Source organism: Belonocnema kinseyi, chromosome 9 (assembly GCF_010883055.1).
Source record: "Belonocnema kinseyi isolate 2016_QV_RU_SX_M_011 chromosome 9, B_treatae_v1, whole genome shotgun sequence".
NCBI lineage: Eukaryota > Metazoa > Arthropoda > Insecta > Hymenoptera > Cynipidae > Belonocnema > Belonocnema kinseyi.
The window spans coordinates 19,103,883-19,109,902 of NC_046665.1; the positions used below are offsets into that span (position 1 = coordinate 19,103,883).

Consider the following 6,020-nt stretch of genomic DNA (forward strand, 5'->3'; position numbering starts at 1 on the left):
CCAAATCAGAGAAAGGTTCCATCTTATTTTTTAAGAAGACCATCATTGTGTCTATAATTTCCTGGCTTTCACTATCTTCGGATAAATCTAATAGGACCAATAGAATCGTTACATTAGACTTAATACTACACAGAAGTCGGACGATGGTCGTGGGGGCTAAAGCGTAGGCTTTGGACCCACTCCTTCGGCTTGCGGGTTCGATTCCCGCCTCGCACTCTGGAAGAGTCTCGGTGGCCCATGCGGTGAACACTAGCCTAGCAAGGGAGTTGTTCATCTCCGGAGAGTCGTGGAACCGGTACCTCTAGAGAAAAAGGTTTTCTCTAAGTACTTAAGGCTGTTGCTCTTGGTGGTTTGGAAGCCACCTTAAACTGTAGGTCCCCCTTCCACCACCAAGTAAGTGTGTGGAGGGTGTGTAAAGGAATAGAGAAGGTGTAAGAAAAATGTAAACCCTTAGGGGACACATTAAAAGCTTCCACTCAAATGACTTAATACTACATTAAAATTTTAAAGTATCTGGCCCACGTTTTCCAAGTTAAACTATCGATTCTACAAAATACGTAAATTCGAAAATCCATTTTGCATTAACTTTGAATTAATAATGGGAAAACATAAATGACAGATGTGGGATACCTTGTAACTGGATCTGATTCGAAAGCATGTTCGATCAAGATAGACGACAACTTTTGGTAATCAAGTGCTTGATTGTATTAATATGTTGCTAATACTTCTCTGCTTCTGAATGATGAGTTCAAAATAACTTCAACAATATTTTGCTCAAATAAAAGTTAAACGGCAACTACAAAAATATATTAATATTAAGATATGAAGCTATAAGTATAAAATTCGATATAAAAGAACAATATTTTTTGAAACAAATATAATTTAATGATATTTAAATTAAAAAATTTAACCAATTTTATGAATTTTGTTACCAGTAGACGTGTTACAGACGTGAAAAGTGCTTGGGCTTGCAGGAATGGTGATTAAATTAACTTCATTGTTAGCATTTTGACTAGAATTGCCAATATTCCCATTCAGCGTATCCTCTAATTCCACAAAATTCACGTCCGTAGCTTGAGTCAGTTCTTTTATATAATTTTTATATTTGTGTTCAAATTTACTCCGATCACCCATGGGCACAATCAAATCTTTAATCTGATCTTTTATTAGAAGTTTGAAAGCTTCTTCATCGATGCGGTTTACTACAAATTAATTAATTTATAACATTTTACTTTGATAACGGGTCACTTATGAAATTAAATGTCATAAGGTATGAAGTCGGTGCGAAAAAGTTGTGACATTGTTTTACCCATTTCCATTGCTTGATTGAATCCTTAATAATACTAGGATAAAGTACTTATATCAAAGTAGTTTTTAACAAAGTTTTAAATTTTTAGTTATTTTCTTATAAATATGGGAAACAAAATATATCTAGAATTTCTGCCCGGTGATATATCCTGAAATGATAAATTAGCACACAAAAATGTTAAAAATAAATGACAAACAAATTTTTTGAATTGAAAAAATGCAATGAATGATTCATCTTTATATATTTTTAAATTATTAGGGGCCGTTAAAAATACGTAACTTTTTTCCGACAATTCTGACCCCCTCTCCTTTTCCTTACGAAAAGATTTTTCTATAGTAAGCGTATGCAACTTTAACATTAGCGTAACATTCGAGGCGATCCCCCGCCAACCCTAAACGCGTTATATATTTTTTTAACGGTGCCTTACCAGCTTTATTACTATCAAGATTCGATGTTAGGTTATAATTAATGAGAAAAAATATTGCAAGTTTTTACGATAAGAAACTGTAATTCGTTATGATAAGTGTTTAATAAAAAGCATGATCCAAATTTTGAAACATGTTCACTACGAACCTATAGTGATAATTTAAGACCAGAATACTTTCAAATTGGCTAGGTCAACTGAGATCGTATAATTCATTTTTCACCAAGATATCTAAATGACCAACTTAACCTAGAAACACTTTAGTGTTTCGATTTTAACTTCTTTTTTTAATAAAAAATAACTTTATATGTTTCGGGTTTTCAGGTTAATATACAAACCAAAAGACAAATAGGGGAATAAATTATTTTTAATAAAATTAATTCTGTTACTATATTAAACTAAATTTAAAACGCCTTAAATCCCTAACATATACAGTAAAGATATTACATTTCCAACAAAATAAATAAATTGTTAAACAAATATTTCAGTTTTCAACTGAACAGATGAGTTTCCAACCAAGAAGATTAATTTTATACCAAAAAAGTCAAAATTTCAAAAGATATATTAAGTTTCAAACAAGTAGTTGAATTTTGACCTAAAAAAGAATATTTTCCAAACAAAAATTAAATTGTTAGTTAAAAAAATTAATTAGAAAGATGAATTTTTAACTAAAAATGATCTAAATCAACTGGAATTTTTAGATTTTTAGTCAAAAAAAGTCATTTTTAACCAAAAAGAAATTAATTTTCAACAAGAAAGCTACATTTGTAGTGAAAGCTACATTTATAACGAAAGAGATAATTCTTTTAAAAAACATTATTTTTTAACCAATTATTTTAAAGAACCAGTACTGAAGTTGAAAATTAAAAATATAGTTATGGAGGTTTCACATGCCTAGATACTCTAAAAACAGAGAAAAAAAGGAGTTTTTTAAACGGAAATAGTAAAATAAATTTTTTTGATTACAAATAATAGAATCACTAATATATAATTCATTTTAAAACACTTTGAATTCATAACATTTTGCGTAAAAATATTCCACTTTCAATTACATAAACGCATTATCAGCCACAGAATTGAATTTTCAATTGAAATGATAAATCTTCAAACAAAATCAAATTTTAACAAAATAGATCATTTTTTAACCAAGTAAATTGAAGACAAAAAAAAAGAAATCATCTCAATTCATTCAAGCAAGTAGTCGAAGTTTCATCTAAAAATGAGAAATTCTGAATTAAACATGAAATTTATATTAGTACAAAAAAGGTACAAAGTTTCAATTACAAGTAAAAAACGATTTAATTTCACTAAAAAGGATTAACTTTTAACCAAATAGTTGAATCCCTAACCAAACCTAAAAAAAGATGAATTTTCAAAACAAAAAAATTAATTTTCAACGAATAGTTGAGTTTTTTAACAAAGCAGATGAATTTTTAATCCAAAAAGAATAGTTTATAATAAAAAAATTGAATTTTCAAGCAAGAAGAATAAGTTTTCATTAAAATTGTCAAGTTTTCATTAAACGACTAAATTTGCAAACAAAAATTTGCATTTTTAATCAAAAAAGAGAAGATTTTTACCCAAAGAGATCAAACTTTCACCAAAGAGATAAAGCAAAAAGTTGAATTTTGAACCAAGAAACATTTTGCCATCAAGAAAAGAAAAAAAATGTGAAACAAATGATTCAACTTTTAACCGAAATATCAATTTTCAACCAATCAGTTGAATTTTCCACCCAAAAAGACGAATTTGCAAAAACATTTGAATTTTCAGTAAAAAATTACGTTTTCCATCAAAAATATAGTTTTAGAGTAGTCAGCTAACAAAATTTGAATACTAATAAGCGAAAAAATGTCATGAAAAAAAATATTCTGTGAAAACGAAATTACCAGTTGAGGATTTAAAATGTACCCTTTTGAGCTAAAGTGTTGCTCAATTAAGGCCAAAAGGCTTTATCGCAAACAGTAATCCAGGTTCAAGGAAATAGATGCGAAAATAATTGAAAATCTCACTGTAACTTTAACCTGCAATTGGAGCTGCTTAGGACTGCGTATTGTGAAAAATACTATTTTCAATTTAAATTTTTAAAAAACTTACTCCTAAAGTATTGAATTTCTGAATGCCGATGAAAAATTTTTTATCTAAAAAAGTTTTCCGGCTCCGAGACTATAGTCTAATAAGTTTCAGGCTGAAATTTCACAGGTTTTGAAAATAGGCTTTCGATAGCGATTAAGAATCAAATTTTTAATTTTTTACACACAGAAAAAGTAACTCTCAAGATGTAGAACTGCTGAATATAAATAAAACATTTTTTTGTTGAGAAAAAGTATTTCTGTGTCGAAGCAATGAAAATTAAATGTCCGGATATCGCTGTATCAGAAACAAAGATAAGATACGTAATTGCAAATACATACTTACTTTTAAAAGTTTTTTCGAGGCAGCTAGAAAGTCCTTATTCTTCTAGCTTGTTTCATACGAATTGATCCACCTGGAATCTGTAAGACCAGGTAAGTCATTAAAGGCTTATAAAAGTGCTTTGAAAATATAAATATACTGATCGAGATTCAATAACGCGTGCAAGCAAGCAGGCGAGGATTACGCCGCCTGGACTGACTTTTTGAGGTTAGATTTCCGTTAAGATATATTTACACTGAAATGCACACGAGAAACGAGATTTATTTTTAGGAAACGCATAAAATGTTGTCAACTTATCTTTATCCAGGGTGACCAGATGACTGGGTAGGAAAAGCAGGACACCCCACTCCTTACCACCTCCCACCATTAATTCTTTTCCGCCCCTAGCCCAATTTGGCGCGTTATTTGAAAATGAAAAGTGATTATCCTGTGATTATAACCTGTGAATAATAAATATAGAAAATGAAACTCACAGCGACAGATTATTATTTACGAGACTAAAAAACTCAAAATAAAACTTAAAAAATTTAATTAAACATAACCTTGCAATAGTACTCACGTTAGATTTGTACAGTGACAGAGACATAGGAACACTTTCCCCTTTGCAGTCATTGGAATAGTAAAGTGAAGAACGGGAACGGGAAACACAAACCGAATATATAGCAGCTTATGGCTTTTTATACGATCAGTAGTAGGACTCCGGGCCGTTTCGCAGTCAAAAATCTAACGGATTTCTTTTTCCATCGACGAACGTTAAAAAAACAGGTTTATTCGTTTTTCAGCTTTCGACACGGTCTCTGACTCCCATCGCAGTTTCAACAAGCACATTTCCTAGAGACAAGTGCTGCGCGAACACAAACGTAGTGAACAGTGAGGTTAATCTAAGTAAATTTGTCATTGGTCAAGCGACGAATTTTATTCCTCTCGAGCTAAGGCTTCGCTGGTAGAAGTTGTGAATAAAATTTAGGTCCGCGCAATAAAAAATACAAATATCGCGAATATATTGAAAAAGAAGGACATCAGACAAAAAAGAAGGACAGAAGGACAAACATCAAAAAAGAAGGATATGTCCTTCCAAAGAAGGACGTCTGGTCACTCTGTCTTTATCTAAGATAAATTCGAAAAACTTTACTAAACAAAACTTTTTTTCTTCTCGCGGTCTCGCGTCCTGCACACCGTTCGCGTCCTTCGGCCTGTAAATATCACCAATAGTTCTAGTCACAATTACAGAGAACACCTACAACAATTTTATAGTAAACAGTACATGTAGGGTAGTAAAATTTACTTAAAACTTCCGTTTTTTCTATCTTTTTCTACTGTAACAAACACGTAAATCCGTAACAAAGAAAGTCCAGTAAGTTTAGCAGATACATTTTTCTCCGTGTGAAATCTTTTCTTTATTGAAATTTATATACTTTTTATTCTAATTTTTATGCTACATTTCAAAATTCATCTCGTTTTAGTAAAAATTTCATATTTGTTGGATTAAAATGCAATTTACTGGTTCACAGTGAACAATTTCATTAAGAACTTATTGTTCAGTTAAAATTGCATTCTAATCCAATAAACATGAAAATTTTACTAAAAAGAGATGAACTTTGAAAGGGAAAATAAAAATTAGAACAAGAAGTATTTAAATTTCAATATAAAAAAATGTCCGTTGAAATTTAAGCAGGGAAATATAAATTTTAAACCATTCGTGAATTTTCTATAAAAGCCTGCAAGTTTCAAACGAAAAGGATAAGTTCTTGATAAAATTGTTCACTTTTGAACCAGCAAAAAACTTATCCTTTTCGTTTAAAACTTGCAGGCTTTTACGTGAAAAATGACTAAGGGCTTAAAATTTATATTCAAGTTTGAAACAGAGTTATA

At 30.4% G+C, this 6,020-nt stretch overlaps 2 long non-coding RNA genes across 2 annotated transcripts in view; both read right to left on the minus strand.

Annotated features, from left to right (window-relative positions):
• Nucleotides 1–4,941, minus strand: part of LOC117179869 — a 9,254-nt gene extending 4,313 nt beyond the window's left edge. Inside the window, exons 1-2 of the long non-coding RNA XR_004467964.1 lie at nucleotides 4,708–4,941; nucleotides 4,152–4,588 (exon numbers count right to left, since the gene is read on the minus strand). This is a non-coding gene — a long non-coding RNA (uncharacterized LOC117179869). The remainder of the gene's footprint in view (nucleotides 1–4,151; nucleotides 4,589–4,707) is intronic.
• Nucleotides 4,942–5,302: 361 nt separating this feature from the next.
• LOC117180862 overlaps nucleotides 5,303–6,020 on the minus strand; it is a 1,706-nt gene continuing 988 nt past the window's right edge. The window contains exon 3 of the long non-coding RNA XR_004468062.1: nucleotides 5,303–5,341. This is a non-coding gene — a long non-coding RNA (uncharacterized LOC117180862). The remainder of the gene's footprint in view (nucleotides 5,342–6,020) is intronic.